Raw genomic sequence first — 21709 nt, forward strand, 5'->3', positions numbered from 1 at the left:
AGACTTGCCTTTTAGTTCACTAACGGCACTGTTGTCATGTCAGAGGTGGGCATGAACATTTCCAAGTTGTTCATGTTTTTAACACTCTCCCTTTGGATCAGTGTCTCAATGCAGTTGTATTTTCGAAGGTACTAATGTACCTGTGCATCTACGACCTCACCAGCGACTTGATGTGTTTCCAGGTTTCATCCAAGCCTCTAGTGTGGCGTAGCACGATGGATAAGAAATGCATTCGTACAGTTATTCTAAACTTCCAGGCTTGAAATGGAATAAATTCTTATTTCCAAGGTAGATACCGCATTCAATCAATACACCACTCCACATTGCAAGATGGCCGCCAACGTGCATAAGCCTCCGGTTTCAGAGCAACTCTCTTCAAAGACAAGAAAAGGCGTGTACTTCTACTGTCCCACGTCCAGTGCGCAACTTCATAACATGGAGCATAATGTCACATATAAATATATTCACGTCCAGCTATTGTAGGCGGAAACTTACAATACAAAATGTGACAAAAATAAGTGGCATGTACGGTGTCACGTGAGTGACTTAAAGAGACAGGCTCGTACGCCTTATTCACAAGCGGCTCGTTGGTCTAGGGGTATGATTCTCGCTTCGGGTGCGAGAGGTCCCGGGTTCAAATCCCGGACGAGCCCTTATTTTTCTAAAATATAGCAGAATTCTGTTTTGTTTCTAAACATGTCCGTGTAAACTTCTAAGTTACTTACTGATAACTAATTTATATTTTATAAAATAATACCTCATGTAAGACTTTATGAGACCTTCCGCTACCAATGCAAAAAAATATACACATACCTTAGTTGTCACTACCAAATAAACAGCAGACCGATGCTGTGCTATTTTAGTTTTTTTACCCGACACCCATCTATATATATATATTATATATTTGCCTATTTGTATTTTAGATTTTAACTGTAGGGCAATAATGAATTAAAATAATAAAAAGAGGGCTCGTCCGGGATTTGAACCCGGGACCTCTCGCACCCTAAGCGAGAATCATACCCCTAGACCAACGAGCCGCTGTGAAAACGGATCTACAAACATGTTTTATGTTCTGTGAAAAACGAGAGCGGCCAGTGTATCATCCAAAAAGATTTATGAAAATGTGCACATAAAATAGTTTTCGTTCATTGTGGTCGAGAAAACAGTTACTATTACAATTAATACCGTTTATTCTGCTTTTAAGAATGTGACTCGCTTATATTAGTTTACTTGCCGACTTGAACAAGTCTCTACATGACTGTCAGTTGTCCCGGGACGTTTATTAGGTTCCACTCGTTTCCTTTCTTCGTTGTATATTTGTTTTCCTATGATTAAATTGAACTGGGGGAGAGGCGGGTCAACCGAAATACGTAACGTCAGAGGCAAACGCTCCAGCCTCCAAGGGCCGGTGATAGCTAGGCGGCCATCTTGAAACGTCACCTTGTCTTGTCAGGTGAACAGCAGCTCCCTCTATTGTATGACTGAGGCACTGAGAAAATGAATGAATCCGGCTCCTGCCAACAATCACTGGCAAATCCAACATGACTGGCTTTGGCAAGTGTGCAGTATGCTGTGCTGCATGGAGGAAAAATGTGAAAAGGGTGGCAGCAGACCAATTGACGAAGGGGGCTGATGGAAGGCACATCTATGTATGTTTATATTTATGTACTTTTATTATGCATTCTTTTGCAAAACATGAGGATGGCAAAAACTGCTTAAGCTAAACAAGCATTGGCATGGTGACTAAGTCTCACCTACTGTTTTTTAGTCATGCTAGGTTTCGTGACTGAAAGTAAACAAGCATTTACAATGCAACGGCCTCGCCTTTGCAAAAGTTAGAGCTATTGGCATTGTAAATGACAAACTTTATTTATGTGTTGGTTTTGAAAACAGATAAATAAATGGCATTGTTATTTACAATTCTAATGCTTAATCTCTCGCAAATGTGACACCTATTGCATCTGCACACACACACAGAGCCACACACATACACACACAGAGCCACACACACACAGAGCCACACACATACACACACAGAGCCACACACAGAGCATAATTTCAAGAGCCAATGTAGTAAAAAAATTACTTGTGAAGAAGCATCCACACATACATAAATGGTGTTGCATTGTGTCTCCCAGCTCCTCCAGGTCTGCCCTAGTGTGATCTTTGGCATATGTTATATTCCCTGTGCGTTAGATTGTCTGCCAGCGCTGGCAGAGTGTATACCAGTAGTGAACACAGTTAGCGTGCCTGTTTCTGTGCCCTGAAAGGGCGTGTGGCTGCCATCTAGCGCTTGCTTCCTGTCTTGCAGTATAAGAGACGTAGTAGCAATGCTGTCATGGGCTCTGGTGCGTGCAGCGAAAACGGTTTTTGGCTTTACAATTCTGGTCACACTATCCCCCCGTACACAGACTAGACACGTAAATAGAGCCATACTTTTGGTGCATGGACCCTTAACTCCTCTGGGCCTTGGGGCCACTGCTCCTGCTGCACTATTGCAAGCCACCAGTGACCCCGCTGAGCAGCATGCCGCCAAAAAGAAACACACTGTGCTTTTGTTGCTGCTGCCAGCAACTGTCGTTATCGGTGCTAGTATCCACCCCATGTGGAGCTGCTCGCAGGTGGACACGCCCCGCTCGCTCCCCGTGCCCACCCCTATTTTGTATGTGGTGTTGTCAGATTTGGAGTGTGTAGCGGGTCATTGGAAACGTTTCTGGAGGTAGAGAAGCTGTAATTTATTTTCGGAACTGAATGCACCGACGGTTTATTTGAGTGAATTATTCCTCGTCAGGATGGCCACGTACACGGTGACCGTGGCCACAGGGAGCCAGTGGCTTGCAGGCACGGACAACAGTACTTAACTCTGCTTGGATCCCAGGGAAGCAGTGAGAAGCGTCTCCTCGACAAGCCCCTGCACATTGATTTTGAAAGGGCTCGCATCCTTACCGCCGCCTTGGCCGCATTCATCCTGCACAGTGCCCAGGCCGCCCCCTTCGATCTTCTGCCCGTTCACCTCTGCACAGACCTCGGCATGGGAGACAGGAAGTGCGGGAGTGCTCGGTCCGCTGCTCCTCCCTCCACGCGAGCCGATTACATCTAGTTCCGGGAACAGAGGTTCCTAGGAGGAGCTTAGAATCTGAGACAACAATATACATCATTGCAAATCTCAGACCCGGTAGCATTTATTCTTTTAATGCATGTTTATATAGCGCAGACTTTACCCGAAGGTGTAAATCTCAGACCCGGTAGCATTTATTCTTTTTTAATGCATGTTTATATAGCGCGGACTTTACCCGAAGGTGTGAATCTCAGACCCGGTAGCATTTATTCTTTTTTAATGCATGTTTATATAGCGTGGACTTTACCCGAAGGTGTAAATCTCAGACCCGGTAGCATTTATGCTTTTTTAATGCATGTTTATATAGCGCGGACTTTACCCGAAGGTGTCAGAGCGCTGTACAACAGAACCAGTTAAGTTACATGAGAGAAATGTTACAACAAGCATTGGGTGAAAATAACAAGCAAAATGGTGGCAGCAGCTAGGGCAGACACCAACCATGTTTCTCCGAGGCAAAGCAGGAATGCCTCGGAGAAACGCACAGTCATTTTGGGATTCGGGGGCGTGTTTTTCTTTCTCTCCTCTTCCCATTGTCTGGAAGGTAAAATTACAGCCAATGGGAAGAAAAGAGAAAGAAAAGAGAAAGAAAGTTAAAAACACACCCCCGAATCCCAAAAAGACGGGGGTCCGTTTAGAAAGCCAGCCAATGGAGAAGAGGGGTGGGTTCAAGCCCCCACACTGTAAACATAAGATCTCTCCCTGCGACTGCGCAAGCGCAGCCTACGCAGGTCTCGACCTAAAAAAAAGTGCTTTGACACACTCAGCACTGGCCGCTTTTATGGTTGCCAGATGACCGGTTTTCTACAGTCACCATCTGTATTTTAACATCGTGGCTGGGTCGAAAATTAGAAAAATCACCTAAAACTGGTATTTTTAACCGTTATCTGTGCAAACTTCAAACACCAAATATAACATGAAAACACTTTTAAATGTGTCCTAGAGCTGCGTTAATGTTCCCTGACTAATAATTAAAGTATCAAAAATAACAAAGGGAGGGAGTGGAGAGGTTCTTTGATAGAATCTACCTCCTGTATGAATATTCATAAACAATATGATCCTACCCTATATTTTTGTGTTTTGTTTTTATATTTCTTAACCTTTTGTGATTTCAAAAATAGGTGAGTGTTGCTAATCCCGGAAATGTCAGGGAGAGTACTATGTGTTTTTAAAATATCCCTCACACACTATGAATCCCATAGTGTCATGCTTCATCATAGGGGTCCTCCCGTCCCTCTACGGGGCGGGGCGTGCTTCGACCTACGAATACGCGGGAGCACTTGATTTTATGAAAAATAGGCTATGTGTGGTGTGGATGGTGATACATGTTTCGAAAGCAGTCCCCACTGCTTTACTCATCAGGACCTAATATGATCCCTACTACACTCAAAAAACAATAAATTTTATATGTAATATGCCTATCATGCAAAGCAAAAACAGACCGCAAAAATAGGCTGGTCTGTTACCCAGGGGTAGATTCGCCCCTTGATAGAAAAAATGACCAAGATTGGTATACTATTGGGATTGGTGGTCAGGCCCCATGAGCTGGCACAGAAGGAGAAGGATTCCTCAATAATAAGCAATGAAAACTGGATATCCCATTGCCCGTATATACCTCTGTGCTACTCCGTGGCGATGGGATATCCAGTTTTCATTGCTTATTATTGAGGAATCATATAACATTTATTGTTTTTTGAGTGTAGTAGGGATCATATTAGGTCCTGATGAGTAAAGCAGTGGGGACTGCTTACGAAACATGTATCACCATCCACACCACACATAGCCTATTTTTCATAAAATCAAGTGCTCCAGCGTATTCGTAGGTCGAAGCACGCCCCGCCTCGTAGAGGGAGGGGAAGACCCCTATGATGAAGCATGACACTATGGGATTCACAGTGTGTGAGTGGTATTTTAAAAACACATAGTGCTCTCCCTGACATTACCGGGATTAGCAACACTCACCTATTTTTGAAATCACAAAAGGTTACTAAATATAAAAACAAAACACAAAAATATAGGGTAGAATGATATTATTTATAATAATTAAACAAAGGCAGAAAAGTCATGTTACAACGGAATGGATATGAGTCCAATTTAAAATCATATCCAGGCCTTTGCAGACTCATAAAACAACAACAAATGGCTGGTAATGGTCTTGGAAAGGTGGCATCCCTAGCCACGTGATAGCGCTTTTTTTTTTAGAACTTTTTGCCATTCTGCACAGCAGCTGCAGTGCTGCATAACATAGCTAAAAAACATTGACAAGACCAAATAGCTCTCGCTTAGGTGAACCTTTTGGCATTGTCAATACTTTTATTTTCCTGGTGGTAAGGAAGAGAGCAAGCACCAACACGAGATAGTGGGAGGGGGCAGGCAACACCATGGGATGAGTTGGAGGTGATGGAGCACGATTTTTTGAAAATAAAATCTGCTCTATGAAATCCACTCTAATGCATGCATTTTAATAATATGCACAAAACTACTAATATAACACAAGAGTGTATAACACGTAAAATGTGCAAAAGGCACAATAGTTTGATTTTTTAAAGCTAAAATAATGAGAATAATGCTAACTGAGATGTTATTCTGTCTTCCTAACTGCAGAACATACACGACAAAAGGAAAAGCTTTATTCTTTGTGAAAGTAGTATAGGTTTTTTAAAATTATTCTGTTTTGCTAAAATAATGTAGGCTTCAGAATTATTAGATGATGTTCTTTCCGTGCACCTGTCCTTCACATGATACCAATGCTTCCTTAGAGTGCAGATATTTAGCCTGTTTCTAAAAGTCTTTTAGAAATTCTTTGCGTCTAGGCGAGGGTTGTAGATGACATGAATGAAATAATTTCAATGTTTAAATACATTTGTAGCTAGCTTCTTTTCCTCTTCCTCTCTTGGAAGTTATACAACATTTAGACGTAGAGTGTTTGTGAGAAGTTGGCCTGGCATGTGCTGTCAACTATTCTAGTGGGCCCATTGCACCAGTCCAAACGACCCTTATTGATGGTAGGTTTAAAGACAACCTATACAGAAAGCTATCTTAGTGGTAGCTGTGAAGAGCAGCCATCAGGCTAAGTCTTGAAGGAATGTAAAGCAGCATGTTTTACCAGTCTATAATCTCATGAATGACCAAATGAAAGGAGAACCACACCAGGTATATATATATAAAATATATTTATTTATTCTAAACACATCCCTCTAGCCTCTTTATAAGGCTAGAAGCAAAAGTACATTCAGTAAACTTATTTAGCACACAGTGAATTAGCACAATATAAGATTAGCCCTAGGGGCGTCCATATACTAAGAAAGTGGTATAAGAACCACAACTGACATAGATACAAGCCTAGAGCCTTTAGAACCGCTGGGGCCACTAGAAACCACCCATGGTAGTGACACAGGGGACCCGCGGGGGATGCGTGTAGTGTCTAAACACAGCCGCGAATCAGCATTAACTGCTATGGGGAAAGTTGCAGTTGGAACATTACAGATAAAGGACACTTAGAAGAGGACTTGGAGCAAACCCTTTTAGAACTAGGCAGTTCTAGAGTTAATACCCACAGGAGCGCCGGAGTACTCGAGTTACCTCACCCAGGGAAGCCGGGTGCATAGGTGTCTTTTGGTGTCGGGTTTCGTCTGCGTTTTCAATGGCGATCTGCTGCAAAGTGCTGCTGGCGACCAAGTCAAAAGTGTCCGGGTGGATCCAAGGGTGGATCGAAGATCTGAAGAACCAGAAAGCAGAGGGGACAGAGTCTGGGTCACTAGCCAGTGACCAGGAAGGGGATGAGAAGATGCCAACCGATGTCGGGTGATTTCAGGTAAAGAAGGTGAAGCTTGACTCTTCAGCCAGGAGGACCAGGAGGCGTGGACAATGACCAGGAGCTGGATTCAAGCTGACCCACAAAGGATGTCGAGTGCTGCGGTGTCGGTTTCCGGATTGGACCCAACAAACGTTGGTAACAGCAACCCACGCAGAAACCAGAGATTGGCTTCGGTGCAGACCAGCAAGGTCTGAGCGACTCACCCTTTGGAGGGGAGTCAAGGCACATCTGGTGCAACCAGGAAAGCCTGAGAAACAGAAGAGTTAACTTTGTGGGGACCCACCAGTTGAGGGACCAGGGATTGTGAAGGAGCCTCGAGCTGAAATGCTAGAAGTAGGCCCACGGAACACTCGAGGAGTGTAGGCCCACACTCTTTGGTGCAAATGGTGCTCGGGGCTTGGACTACAAGCAGCCCAATGCACAACTTCAGGAAAGCTCGGGAAATTGATGCACTTGAAAAGGTGCACGGTGTCCAGGAGTTCTGGTCCTACATCACTCGGGAGGACTGTGGGTCTCAGCTTTGCTGGAATCTCTTGTCGACCTCTGAGAAGTCTGGAAGTCTGTGTCCTGTGTCGCAAATCTGGCTGGATCCGGTGGGAGCCTTGGAAATGCAGAGGGGAAAGATGCTTCTTTGGTGCCTGTTTGAACAGGGTAGTCACTCCTTGACCCCAAGGGAGATTCTTCCATCTTCTAGTCGAAATAGAATGTCAAAGTTTCAGGATATATGTTGCAGAGTTTCGTCCAGGGTAATCTAAATCCCGAGGACTGGGTTTCTATACTTATACTAAGTTTAGGGGTTGGACTTACTCTAGGGTCCCACCTATGGGAGGACCCAGGGTGGCATAGCTGCCAAGGTTTCGGATTGCTTGTGTGTGACATTTTCATAATTTCAGACTAATTATGAGTGACATTCAACGACTATGAGTGACACTTCCTCATGAGAAAAACCAAGCAATGAAGACAAAGGGAACATGTAAATATCCAAAATTAGACCCATTTGAGCAACCGGAAACTTTAAGAAGTGCCAAATGTATGACACTTAGTCAGAGCGACCCTATCTCACAAGGAAAACCAAGCAATAAAGTGCTTTGAAAAGAACTGAAATAGTAGAAATTTAAAAAAATTGAGCAATGAGAATCTCTAAAATCTCTTGAAACTAAAGCAATACCCCTGTAATGGAAGATCAGTGGCCTACAATATTTTTCTAAGATAACTCTACCGCAGAAAACAATTACAGCACCATCATTCATCAGAATTCAGACACACCATGAGGAAGTTTGCAGAGGGCCTATGCTTAACCTGACAAAACATCTATTGTGAATCGATACTGTGCTACAAAATCTGAGTAAATGTTAGAAAACAGCGCACCTAAAAATATACAACTCTTGATCATACCAGGGCTTGAACATGACAGCTCCAGTGTGACTCTTTCTGCTGTGCCCCCTCTGGAAAACCTGAATGTAAATGTTATTGATAATGGTTTACATTTGGGTTTTCCGTTTTAAATCATTACATTTTACATTTCTTTACGAGCTTTAAGAGACCAACAGCAGCGAGCTATACAGGCTCAGTCATGGCTGTAAAATAAATTACATTTTCAAGTATCTAGTGCCATTTAAATGGCAGAGCTCGGCCTGCCGTGGCACCAGACTGACGAGAGCAGTAAGTGAGAAGAGCTACAGGCTCAGTCAGGCTGAACGTTTAAATGCTATTATTTCAAAAAGTAATTCAGACCTGAGTGGGCCACGGCAGTCTCTTTGAAATGAAGATTGTCTGTGCTGTATCTCTGTGATGAAGACTGTGGGGCGTCCCTTTGGTCCAGCTGCTACAGGCACCAATTAACAGGCGGCACAGGCAGCAATGTGAGCAGTGCACGCACGCTAACCAAAAAAGCATAACTGCCCCTCTTTCGCGCCATGGCCCGCCACCTCACGAGTGACTACTTCAGGTCTCCACGCCCAGTAAATTGTATATTGTTACAGTGACTTGACGCCAAAAATGGGGCATCACATTTTCTGTTGGTTCATGTAATGAAACAGTGCACTTTGGAAGCTCTATTCTTGATCCGTTCAGTTGCACCCACCGATCTCATGCATTCTCAGCTACCATCATAAAAGTACGTGATATTACACCCACAAGTTTTTAATCCATCGTTAAATGTTCGCTGGCATCCATAAATTTATTCTGTCCCACAGCGCGAGGCCCAGCCATGCAGCACTGCAGGTGCGATCATCGGTGTTGCTGGGCAGCCGCGCCCCATGATTCCAGCGCCACACTCTAACCATTGAGCAGCCGGCCTCCACCGCCAACTTAATTACAAAATGTAACTCCCGGCGCATATTGTGTCAGGACGTAACATCGTGTCCCCACACGGCGCCACAGCCAAGTTGCTACACATAACTTAACTGCGGCAGCCAGGCGTCGGGCAGGCCCCGCCTGGCTCTCCATGCATTAGGGCAGACCATTAAATGTAAACATTGTAGCACTGAGACCAGAGCAAGTCGGATCTTTATCTGAGCCTGCTGCCAAGTGAAGTCTGCCTGCTGCGGCCCGGGCCAGGGGCACGGTGGGCACACAGGTGTCAGAGGCGCCAGCGCTCGCGCTAGCATCTGGTGTAGGTTAAGGCAGTCAGTTTCAGAGCTGTCAAAAATGTGCGACAATGCATTTCAGTGCGGTGATGCGGAAACACCGCACTGAAATGCGTTAGCGTCACGCCCGATGCGTGATACTTGACAGGACTGGGGTGGGGTGGTTACACTCCTTTCCCTTTGTCCAGTTTCAGGCCAGAGCAGGGGCTGAGTGCCCATGCAACCGGTTTGAACTGGAGTATGCACAGGGACACAAGTGTGCCCCCAGCACTGTCTGAAAAGAATTCTCTGAATGCACCCACCCAGCCCCAATACACTAAAGCCTCTCTGGGACGTGGTCACACCTCCCTGTGACAGGAAACCTATTGTCCAGGCCTCCCCTGCCAGAGTTTTGTCCAGCAGCAGGAGGTCAGACTTGTGTCTGTGGCTGCAGCATCCATTTTGTGATGCTGGGGCTCTTTTTAACTATTACCGGCCAGGTAAGTGTGTACATGTCATCTCCCTCTAGAAGGGTGGAATTCTACCCTTGCCACCAGGACTGGCGGGGGGTAGGATTCCAAAGTGTTTGACACCAAACACAACATGTTTCCATGCAGCCATTCCAAAGTTAGCATTAACTACGAGGTTATAATGCACTTAAGAGTCTGGCTGCATCACAGAACAGCTACAGAGAAGTGATTCCGAAAGCTGCAGAGGGGTCCTGCTCATGCATGGGCACCCTCTCACACAAAACCAAGCACTCTGCCTTCAGGATGGATAAGGCCTGCCATAGGAGTGACTTATAGGTTTATATGTGTCAGTGATATAAGGTAGATATAGGTAACCTATATCTCAGTAAGGGGTGCATGCACCATTTTACCCAGGCTGCAGTAGCAGACCTGTGGTGCCATTTTGGAAGGCTTCCCAGGGGCGGCATAATACATGCTTCAGCCCCTGGTAGGCCTCTGGTGTACCTGTGCCCTATACTAGGGACTCACAAGGGTAACCCAGTAACCAATCTGGAGTGTACCTAATGTACATGGAATCAATTTCGAGAGGAAGCAGCTAGGCTGGGGTCCTGGTTAGCAGGGCCCCAGCCAGGCTACAGTTAAAAAACAGTGAAACACCAGCAAAAAGTGGGGGTAATCATAGTAAGCAGATCCTACTCTCCTACATTGTTTAGAAAATAGTAGTAAAGTAACTGTCGGTAGATTGTCATACCATCATGAATAACGAATAGAGAGGCTTGCTGAAGAAAAACAATGCAACATTTTAACGGACGAAAGGAAAGAAACGAAAAGAAACAAAAAGAAATAGCAAGGTGAAGGCCTATGTAATGTCTCAATCAGCTACTGCTGTGCATGAGCAGACACATATGAATGTACGAAAACCCACCTTAAATTTCATAAATGCACACATTGTACTCATAGTATGCTCCTCAACCCCCTCTGGAGAACAGACCCATTGCCACCAAAGTGAAGGTTACAATATTTCTGCAAATATCACTTGCTACGAAGCAGCAGGACCTTACGCTGCCCGGGTCTCGTTGTCCCACCATGTATGACAAAAAGCAGTGCCATTAATCTGGGTAATACCAGCTCTTATTTAAGAACCAATTTTTGGCAATAAGTTTGTGGTGTGTGAATATATTAAATACATTCTTGCTGTTGTTAACCTGTCATGCCCAAAATGCTGCAGGCTGTGTTATGTCATGTAACATACTAATCGACCAATCAAAGACATGCAGGATTCTGCATTCTGTACTAGGACTGCTATTGACACGTGACTGGATCGGAAACCTTTATCAATGTCACAAATAGTGTTCTGAAGGGATCAATAATAGCAGACGTGGAGGTGCAAACTGGTAGCAGAGTTGAAAAGGGCCTTGGATAAACCCAGGGGAATAATTGGAAGACATAGAAAGAGCTAAAAACCTCAGGATTCCTATTATGCTAATAATGCACACCAAGAATGCTTGCCTCCACGGTTTTCATAGTTGCCAAGTGTCCTGGGTCCATGTGTGACTGGTTTGTCCAGTACTGTTTTTTCTCCGAATTCTGGAACTTGTAGTCTTATTTAACCCGGTATAGAACCAGGACTAACAGGTGCTTACCTACCTGGCCAAAGCAATATTAGGCACTTCATAGTAAAGTAAGTTTGCATGCAGAGCCGGCCTATGCTTATGTAGCGCCCTGGGCGAAACCACATTTTGTGTTCTCTCACTCGGTGTTAATTATCTGTGTGTTAAAAACTTTAAAGGGGTAAAATGACATGGGGAAAGTTAAGGGACTCTATGAGAAGAAGACCAAAACAAACGAGGACACAGGGACCTTCCTAAAAATATGTTAACCCCTTGTGTGGGGCCGTCCTACGTCAAGGTGGGCGTGTGCTCAGGACGGCGGGGGCCGTTCGAACGCCGCCGATTCCCCAGCACGGCGCGAATTCCCTGCCTGTGCGGAAGAATTAATTAGTGGGCGGAGTTAGGACGGCCCCCCGGCCGTCCTCCGCGCACTTTTGTTTGGAGCTTTGTGTAAGGGAGAATATGGAAGGCAGCTCCTCCGTCCCTCTGAAATACAGCGCCCTGGGCATGGGCCCCGCTCGCCCACGCTAAAGGCCGGCCCTGCCTGCATGACTTTTGTTCTGTGTAGCCCCTTGAATCTTACCAGACTGCAGTGACGGCTGCTCACATTGCTTGGTGTTGGGGAGGGAGTGGAGGGAACACAAAAAAAATGGAATACAAAAAAAAATGTGATTGCACTTACCTGCCACCCCGACGGCCGCCGCCTTGCTCCTCCTCTCTCTTGATCCTCGACTCCAGCTGTACACTGCACAGGCTTCCAGATGCCAATCCAGGCACTTCTCTCATGCTGAGAATACTATTCCCAGAATGAGAGAAGTGCTGGGATTGGTCTGAGCGGCATGGTTGCCTGTGGAGTTACTCCAACCCGCCTGCGCAATACAGCTGGGTTGGAGAAACCTAAGTGCGCATGATGGTTTGGCCTGCCTAAGAAGGCCGGCCAAACAGACATGTACACAGCAACGGCTGGTGCAGGTAAGCGCAGTGGGGCGAGGAGAGGTGGGGGGGTTTCGACAGACGACGGAATAGGATTTATTTATTTTAATTTTCCCTATTCCGTCGTCTGTCGACAACCCCCCACCCGGCCGCGCTAACCTACACCAGCCGCTGTTGCATGTGCACTTAAAAGTGCCAACCACTCCTCCCCCTGCCATGCCTGTCAAGAGAGGAATGCCTGGCCCCGTCAAAGGCTCGCGCTGACAGCTGCTGACACAAGCCAAGAATAAAATGATAATAAAATGCCTTTATTATAATTTTATTTTTCATCTTTTAGTAGGGGAGCTGCTCTCCACCACCATCACGGAGGAGCCGCCCCTGCCGGACAGGACTTGACGTCAAACCATAATCAGTCCTGAAGAAAGCCCAGGACCTGTAGCAGCCATTTTTTGAGGCTGAAACATGTCAACTTATAAAAGAGTGCACAGATAATATCTGTGAACACCCACGTAATTTTAACCACACCAAGGACTTCCAGTTATACATGGAACCCGGGGGGTCCCTCGGGTATGTTTCTCCTAAGAAAACCCTGCCTAATAATATCTAAAGTGCTCCCAGGAATTTGTTTGAGCCCATCCTGGTTTATAAGGACCAGGATAAGACCTGATGAAGCATGCCATTCATAGAGTGGGTGAGGGTCTTAAAAACACTAGACCAGTTCTTTCACTGTTTTGTTTCTCCATCCCTTGCTTAACTGAATTAAAGGATTATGATAGGGAGCCGGTATCCTGTTCCCCATAAAATCTCTCCCTCCCTCCCAAATAAAGAATAGTTTACCCCAGGGCTTTAAGTGGGCCGGGTCTCACAGGTGCTGAGCACCAGCAGTTTTTTGAAGGGGGCCTCGAAACGGGTCTCTATCGGGCTCTGTTTTGTACCCTGGCACAGGCGGTTCGTTTTTTTCCGGACTGCAGTGACAGGAGGCACATAGATGTGCGCGTGCTCACATTGCTCACTTCTCACTAGTGGAGAAGTTAAGGCATGACGTCATGACAGGTGAGCGTTGCAGAGGAAGGGAAATCCTTTAAAGAGAGTCATTTTCTATCTGGATTTCCCTTCTCTTTTTGAAACACAGTAGCAGCAACATTCGTTGTGGTGTCACCAGGGCTTTAAGTGGAAGCTTTTTCAACATTATATACAACAAGCCATAGTTGCTGCTTATTTATCGTATGCAACTAACAACCATTGACAAAGCCAATAGCCCTGACTGGTTGTAGGTATGATGTTACTTGTACCATATATCTGGATGCAATGACAGAAACAGCCAAATACAAGTTGGTGGCATGATATGCTAAGCACACATTTTTAGCCTACGTGTTTTTAAGCCTCGCCCTTAATTACATTGGCCACGCCCCTTTGAGAGACCCCCACCCCCCCCCCAGTTTTTTATCCCACTTAAAGCCCTGGTTTACCCTGGTTACGGTATTTATTTATTTATTTATTTATTCATGCGTTTTTATATAGCGCGGACTTTACCCGAAGGCGTCAGAGCGCTTCACAATAGGAACAGAAAATTACAAGTGAACAAATTACAAAAGCAGACGATAAGTTACATGAGGTAAAAGTGACAATTGTGAGCAAACAAAATACATGAGGTAGCAAACAGTGCATTACAGGAGGAAAGAGTGACAAGTATGTGCCAGGTTAAACATGGCACACATTCTGCAGGCAAACAACTCGAATGTTGCGCACGGAGTAAAACACACGTAATCAGATAGGGTGACCAGATTTTGGGAACCAAAAACCGGGACATTTTGGAAAAATAGAAAAAGGACTACAATTTTTCATCCACGCAATGGCGCAGAATTACAGCTCTCATTGTAGAGTTGGGGAGGGCCCTAGGCCCGCATGGTGGAGAGCAGCAATGATGTGGACACAGACACCAGTTAGGGGTAGTGGGAATGGCCACGAGCACGTGCGCTCGGCCCCTTTTATTGCCAGCATCATGTGACACCATGACGTCTGTGGTGGGTGGGTGTAAAGTGTAATACAAACACTCTTGAACACTAGACCGTGTTCATGCTAGGACTCTACATCCCTCCCATTTTTTAATCGCAAAAACCCACTTACAGAAATCAACCTGTGGGAAAAACAAACTGTATCAGGATGCAGTAAAGTGTTCAACTTCCGCTGAGTCCTTTTATCCGCCACTGCTTGGCATCACAGATAGTGTTCAATCTGCTGCGGGGAACGTCAGTTCACAGTGGCACCGGTTTGGGGGTGCTCGATGGAACCAGTCTATTGACGACTCTGCGACAAGATTGTCCTCACAGTCCTTCTTTTGCTCACTTCCATGGCGACGGGTGCAGTTGGAGTTCTTGTCGTTCGCCGGGGAATAATGCACGATTTCCGGTCTCGGCCTTAGCTTCACTTGTAGTCTGTGTCCTACTTGGCAAAAGGCAGATCCGTTGCAAGGCATGCCTCTCACTAGGATGACCCCTCTCGTCGGTGTTCCCCTGCCACGGGATATCCTTGAGGTCCTCTTTCTCGGATTTGCGCTGGGCTGGATGTGCCACATCAGGTTGCTCCTGCTCCGCCGTCAGTGGGGGTATGTAGCAGACCATGTGCCTCACCTCAGATTCCGCAGCCTCGTCCCGAGGTAGCTGTTGGTTTCTGTCTCTGCTTGCGATGTCTTCGCCCTCCCCGGACCTTTCGGATGGGCGTCGGAGGACCATCTCTCGTCGCGGGGACTGCGTCCCGGAGGCCTCTGCCCCTGAGTCACCACGGCTGGCAGGTGTCCAGTGTCCGTGTGACCCCAAAGGTGGATGTCACAAACGGTCTCGCTTGCTCCTCTCCGCAGATCCTGGGTGTGCGGAAACATCGTCTGTCAGCTGGTCTTCTTTACCACTGGTGTTCTTCCGGCCTCGTGTTCCTCGCACCGTTGTCCTGGCACTTGTCGCCTTCCTTCTCTTCGGGAGTGTGAGTGGTCTTCCTGCACTCCTCTCTCTTTCCTTAGTTGGTTCACCGTGGGGACGTTGCTTCGCACTGACTTCTCCTTCTACTCTTAACTGTGGCAACAGGCCACATGGATATGCTTCCTTCCTTTTCACGGTGGCAGACGTGCCACTCAGATCTCTCCTTTTCTTCCTTCCTTTTCACAGTGGCAAACGTGCCACTCGGATCTCTTCTTTTCTTCCTTCCTTTTCACGGTGGCAGATGTGCCACTCGGATCTCTCCTTTTCTTCTTTCCTTTTCGCGGTGGCAGACGTGCCACTCGGATCTCTCCTTTTCTTCCTTCCTTTTCACAGTGGCAGACGTGCCACTCAGATCTCTTCTTTTCTTCCTTCCTTTTCGCGGTGGCAAGACGTACCACTCGGATCTCTCCTTTTCTTCCTCCTGCATCGCGACATCACTTGGACCGATCTTGTGTCTTCTTTCCTGACCTGGGTCCTCCATGCAGTGTGCGCACTCTGCATGTGTACCCCTGGTCTTGTCCCCGTCGGGGACACTTTCTCCTTCTTCCTCAGCAGCCAGAGTTGGTGTCGCGAACCTTCTTTTCTTGATGCTTTCATTTCTTGATGCTTGTTGGTGACGTTCGGGGGTCCACGTCCGTAGACCTTTTCATGGTTGAACGTCCTGGACCGGTTGGTGGTCCACTTCTGCCGATGCCTGGCAGGTTGCTTTCGGTCGTCCTGTCGGACTTTGCGCTACAACAGTTCCTGGGGACCCGTTGTGGGTCAGCACTTGATGGGCGATCATTCTGCGGATCGGCTCCTGGGAGGCGCCACGTCGTGTGGTCGTGCGTGATGATTGTTCTGCGCGATGGCGCTGCCTGCGCTCTTCTTTCGCTTGCGGTGGCTGTGCGTCGCCACGTGGCGCGTTGTTTGCGCACTTACTGTTCAGGGTTCTGGGACGCCTGTTGCATGACGTTGGGTACTTGCTGCTTTGGCTGTCGTCAGGTACTTGATGCTTTGGACCGTTGGCGGCCACAAGGCGTCGCTGCTCTCTCCGTCCTTTGATCGCAGCAGTCTTTTCCCTGGACGTTCTTCCAGTGCTTGGCAGTCGTTTCCTCCAGACGTCAGTGTTTGGATGCTGAGTGAGACGTTCGCGCCTCTTCCCACGTCGCGTTGGAAGTGGCAGCCGCCGACTCCTGGCTGGTGTGTGTGGGTGTCTTCTGCGCTGTTGCGCACTTTCTTGCTGCGGGAGTTCAGATGTTTTCCCTGGGGGCGCTACTCAGTCTGTTGCCTCTAGATGCTGCTAATTTCTCTTGCGTTGTACAATGCTTGTTTTAGTACTGGTGGATGTAAGTGCACTTTTGCTTTTGGCCACTGGGTGGCAGTGTTGCTGGATTTGTTAGCAGCCTGTCTTGTCTTCCCCTGATGTGCACTCTACTGCCTCAGTGCACAGGGGGTTGGAGCTGCTGCTGTGAATGGGTGAGTCGCTTTTCTTTTCACTTTTGGGGCCAGAGATGCAAGTGTTCTAAATCTTGCCGGGTGCACCGGCACTGTCACTTTCTCCTGTGTGTGAGCGTTCTGGCAGCCAGTGTCCTTGGGGCACAGTTAGTTAATTTCGGCGGCGTTGGCCGCTTATCAGCGCTTCATTGCCCTGCCGGGGAAACAAAGAGGTGGGGGCACACTCCTGTTGCCGGCGCCTGTCCTGCCTTCACTTCTTTCAGCCCTCCCAGCCCGCGGCAGCTTTCTGCAGTCCTCGCGCGGGTGGGGGGGGGGCAACTGTTCTGAGCGCGTCGCTCCGGTCACTCATCTGCCAATGCGGGGGGCGCTTGAGGCAGGCCGCGGGTGAGCTCCGCCGGCTCTGCCTATTTACACGCCGGTAACAATCCGGCCCTGCAGGCTCCACTTTCCGGTCTAACGCCGCAGCAGCTTCACTTTGCACACGCTGCGCGGCGGGGACCTGCCATGCTTGTTGTAGGCCGCGGGTGGGCTCCGTTGGTTCTGCAGTGTGTGTCCTTTGTCGGGGGTGCCGCCGGCAGGCTGCGGGTGGGCTCCGCTGGCACGGCTTGTAGTGTCTTTGTTGGGGAGCCACCGGCGGGCCGCGGGTGGGCTCCGCTGGCCTTTCTTCGATGGGGGGGCTACCGGCGGGCCGCGGGTGGGCTCCGCTGGCCTTTCTTCGCTGGGGGGGGCTACCGGCGGGCCGCGGGTGGGCTCCGCTGGCCCGGATCACGTTGCGAGGGGGGTCGGGAGGCGGGTAGCTACTCCGCTCCCTCCCTGTAGGAGAGTAGGGTCTGCAATCCTATGATCACCCAGATTTTTGCTTTTTGCTGCACTGGTTTACGACTTTCCCTGGCTGTGGGCCTGCTAATCAGACCCACAGCCTAGCTGTTCTCTCTATCCAAATTGTACTCAGGTACTGAATTGGCACTGGGCCCTCTCCAAGTCCCTGTACCCAGGGCTGAGGTGCACCCAGAAGTCTCCCAGGGGCTGAAGCATGTATTGTGCCACCCCTGGATTGACTAACTAAAACTGACACAACTGGCTGCACGACAGCTGGGGCAAGGTGGTGTACTCACCCTTTGCTTTAGATATAGTATACCTATATCTAACCCTAAAATGGACACACAGATCTCCTATCAGTCACTCCTATGGCAGGCCTTAACAATCCTGAAGGCAGAGTGCTTGGAATCGTGTGAGATGGTGCTCTGGCATGAGCTGAGCCTGTCTGCGGCTTTCGGGATCCATCCCTTAGCCGTTTCCATGATATCGCATACCATATACTCTTAAGTGCATTATAATCCTCGCGGTTATGTGCCAACTCTGGTATCGCTTTATCAAAACATGTCGAGTAAGGTGTCATACGAATTGGAATACTAACCCCTCGCCAATTCTGGCGACGGGGTTAGCATTCCACCCTTCTAGAGGGACACGACATGCATGTAACCTATAACCCGGTTAAAAGTCAGACAGAGCCTTAGCATCCACAAAATGGATGCTGCCACCGAGACACAAGTCTGCCCTCCTGCTGCTGGGAGTCCTCCCAGAGCAGGAGATAAGGACAAAGGGTTTCCTGCCAGGGGCGGTGCCAGCACCGTCCCAGACAGGGTTTTGTGTATTGTAAGTAGGCAGGGCTTTAGAGGAAGGTGACTGCACGTGGCACCCCGGTGCTCACTGTGCATAGGCTGGCTGGAACCAGTTCCAGGGTCACTCCAGACCCTGTGCTGGGGAAAAGCCCGCCAAGGAAGTGGGTGTAACCACCCCCCTCCTAGTCCCACCCATAGGGCAGGACTTAGTCGCGTGCCAGCCCCTTTTTACAGGATAAAGGTAGGAACTGGCCCCCTTCCAAATCAGATCATCTTTGAATCCTGAAACTACTTTCTGCGAAAGGAACTCAAGACTTCTTCCTAAGATTTCTCCCTTGTGACTAAGGAGTAGTCACCCTGCATCCGCAGGCACCATCTAAGAACACTGCGGTCTGCTGCAAGTCCTTCCTCCGGAATCCGACTGCCCAGCTCGACGAGAACCGGCTTCCCTGGCACCTCTAACCTCTACCCGCCTCTACAGCCCAGCTGAGAACCGTGGGTGCGACGAGACCTCAAGGGACCGGCCATCTTCAAGACTGCACGACTTCTTTCCAGCAAGCCCGCCGAGTAATCTACTGGTGAGTGCTTTGGGGTCCGAGAAGCCCCGACTCTGAGCAGCTCCAGCTCCGAAGTGCAGCCCCCCAGCATCTCCACGATCTGCGTGGGGCCCTTCTGCTTTCCGCTGCTCACCGCGTTGTTTGGCTACTAGCCCGTTGGCTTGTGGCCTTCCTGACGACGCCCGACGACATTTCTGCTGCTGGTCTGGTTGCTCCAGACTGGCCCTTGCTCCCTTCCAGAAGAGGAGCACCCCGGACCCTCCTGGTCCACTCAAGACGCCATTTTGAGTCCACCGCGTTAGCTTCAATTAGCCAAGGCTTGTTGCCCAATCCTGGGTAACTTCGACGCCGACGACTTCATCCTTCGTGGGACAGCTCGCACCTCCATCCTGGTCGCTGACAACGCCTCCTGGTCCGAGAGACTGCAGAGCCCAGCAGCGCCCACTCACCTGACTGCGGTGACTTCGCCCGGTGCCATCCTGGTGCCCACTTAATCACTGGCTAGTGATTCAAGAACTTGGTCCCCTCTGCTTTCAGGTTTTCTTCTTCCTTGATCCAGGCTTGGATCCATCGAACTTTTCTTCACTGGTCGCCTGCCAGCAACTTCTTCCTTCCAGGCTCCTGGTCCGGCAACGAGATCCCCGACGTCTTTTCAGACCTATGCAGCTGCAGCCCCTGGGCTAGGTAACTTCGGCACTCCGGTGTCCCAGCATAGCCTCACTATCCAAGGGTCAGGATCCACTGTCGTTTTCTCCCTACCAGGTCGGGTTCGCCCGTGAACACTAACTTTGTGAATTCTAGCTTCCATAGACTTTGTCCCGCATCCCGCGTGAGAGTGCACACTCTGCACCCGAGTCCCCTGGGCCTCCTAGTAGTAATCTAACGATTCCCTAGTCCAGTCCTAGCGATTCCAAAGCCTATTAGAACTGTTACTTACCTGCTAGTAATTTGCATTCCACTTTTAGCGTATATGGTTTTTCGTGCCCCTCGGGCATTTGTGTAACGTGCTAACTTAAAAGTATTTTCGGTAGAGTTTTGTTGTGTGCTTAGCTCCCTGTCTCATAAAGAGCCAGGGTAGTCTTGTTATAAATAAATACACTGTTTATTTTCATAACAACTTGTGTGGTGTCCTTTCACTGGGTGTTCAAGGGGTAATGTGATGGTAAAACAGCTGGCTTAACACGCCCTCTAGAGTCTTAGCCTTAGACTGCTCGTATCCATGCTACTAGGATAGCTGGTCTATAAGGTTGACTTACAACCAATCATCAATAAGGGTTGTTTGGACTGATATATAGTGATCACTAGAATAGTGAGCACTGCACATCAGGCCAACTTCTCACACTCCCCCTCGTGGTTTTCGGTGATTGCGGGTCCGGCCGCACTTTTGTTCACGCGGTCATTTATCTCTGTGCCCCGCCGCTTCTAAGCACACACGCGGCGGGGGCAGGGGACGACTCGGGCAGGCCGTGAGTGGGCTCCGCTGGTCCTGCCTATCGCTGGGCATAGTTCATGGCGGGCGTTTCGCCCCTGGCGCTCACCTTCGGCCGGCGGGCCAGATGCTCCGTCGCGGTCGTGGCGGGTGGGCTCCGCCCGGCCCGTGCACCTCTCCGGTGGGGTTTTGCAGCCTCGCGGCCGTCGCAGGTGGGCACTGGGCGGTCCGCTCTGTCTTGGTGGCACTCGTTGGTGGCGGTCGACGCGGGTGGGCTCCGGTCGGCTTGCTGTGGGGCTCCCCGTCGCTGCGGGGCTCCGACGTGCCCACCGGCCTCTCGGCGCGTTGCGCCTCGCTGCAGGGGATGCCCTCTAGGCGGGCAGCTCTCTTCCCCTTTTCCTTGTTTTCGAGCTGTGGGTAGTGGCACGCATGGGCTGCACTACCGGCCTCGTCGCCAGTGTAGAGTTGGGGAGGGCCCTAGGCCCGCATGGTGGAGAGCAGCAATGATGTGGACACAGACACCAGTTAGGGGTAGTGGGAATGGCCACGAGCACGTGCGCTCGGCCCCTTTTATTGCCAGCGTCATGTGACACCATGACGTCTGTGGTGGGTGGCTGTAAAGTGTAATACAAACACTCTTGAACACTAGACCGTGTTCATGCTAGGACTCTACACTCATCAACATAGGACCACAGAAGATGTATTAAGAAAATAAATAAAATGTAATTTCTACAACCAACATTAATTAAATTGCTTACTTATAACAGCTGCTAACTAGCACAACTTTAGAACACCCCAAAAAGTGCCTCTGACTGTTTTCAGTCGACCCCCTCTAAAAACCGGGACATGAGCCAAAATTGCCGAAATCTGCCGGGACAACTGGAGGGAAATCGGGATTGTCCTGGCAAATCCGGGACGCCTGGTCACCCTAAAACAGAGCATTATCTCAATTCCGAGACCCGAAAATCAAATTGATGCACAAATCGCATCCGTGGTAAATACCACACCCTGCGGCTTCGGTAATTATGGGGTGCGCAGTTAACAGCAGGGTTTGCACAGTAGCTGCTACAGAAGGCGGGGGGAGTCATCTCTGTATTGTATTGTACAGTTAAAATGTTTTGGCGGGCTCGTGGTTGTGTGCTACAGTCCACTAGAAAGGCCAGTTCAACGTAAAAGTATT

General features: G+C 48.7%; 2 non-coding genes across 2 annotated transcripts; one reads left to right on the forward strand and one right to left on the reverse strand.

Annotated features, from left to right (window-relative positions):
* Positions 1 to 581: 581 nt before the first annotated feature.
* Positions 582 to 653, forward strand: TRNAP-CGG (transfer RNA proline (anticodon CGG)). The gene has a single exon. It is a non-coding gene; the product is annotated as a tRNA-Pro (tRNA).
* A 312-nt stretch (positions 654 to 965) lies between these two features.
* Positions 966 to 1037, reverse strand: TRNAP-AGG (transfer RNA proline (anticodon AGG)). The gene has a single exon. It is a non-coding gene; the product is annotated as a tRNA-Pro (tRNA).
* Between the last annotated feature and the right edge of the window lie 20672 nt (positions 1038 to 21709).

The sequence above is a fragment of the Lissotriton helveticus genome, chromosome 8 (genome assembly GCF_964261635.1).
Source record: "Lissotriton helveticus chromosome 8, aLisHel1.1, whole genome shotgun sequence".
Lineage (NCBI taxonomy): Eukaryota > Metazoa > Chordata > Amphibia > Caudata > Salamandridae > Lissotriton > Lissotriton helveticus.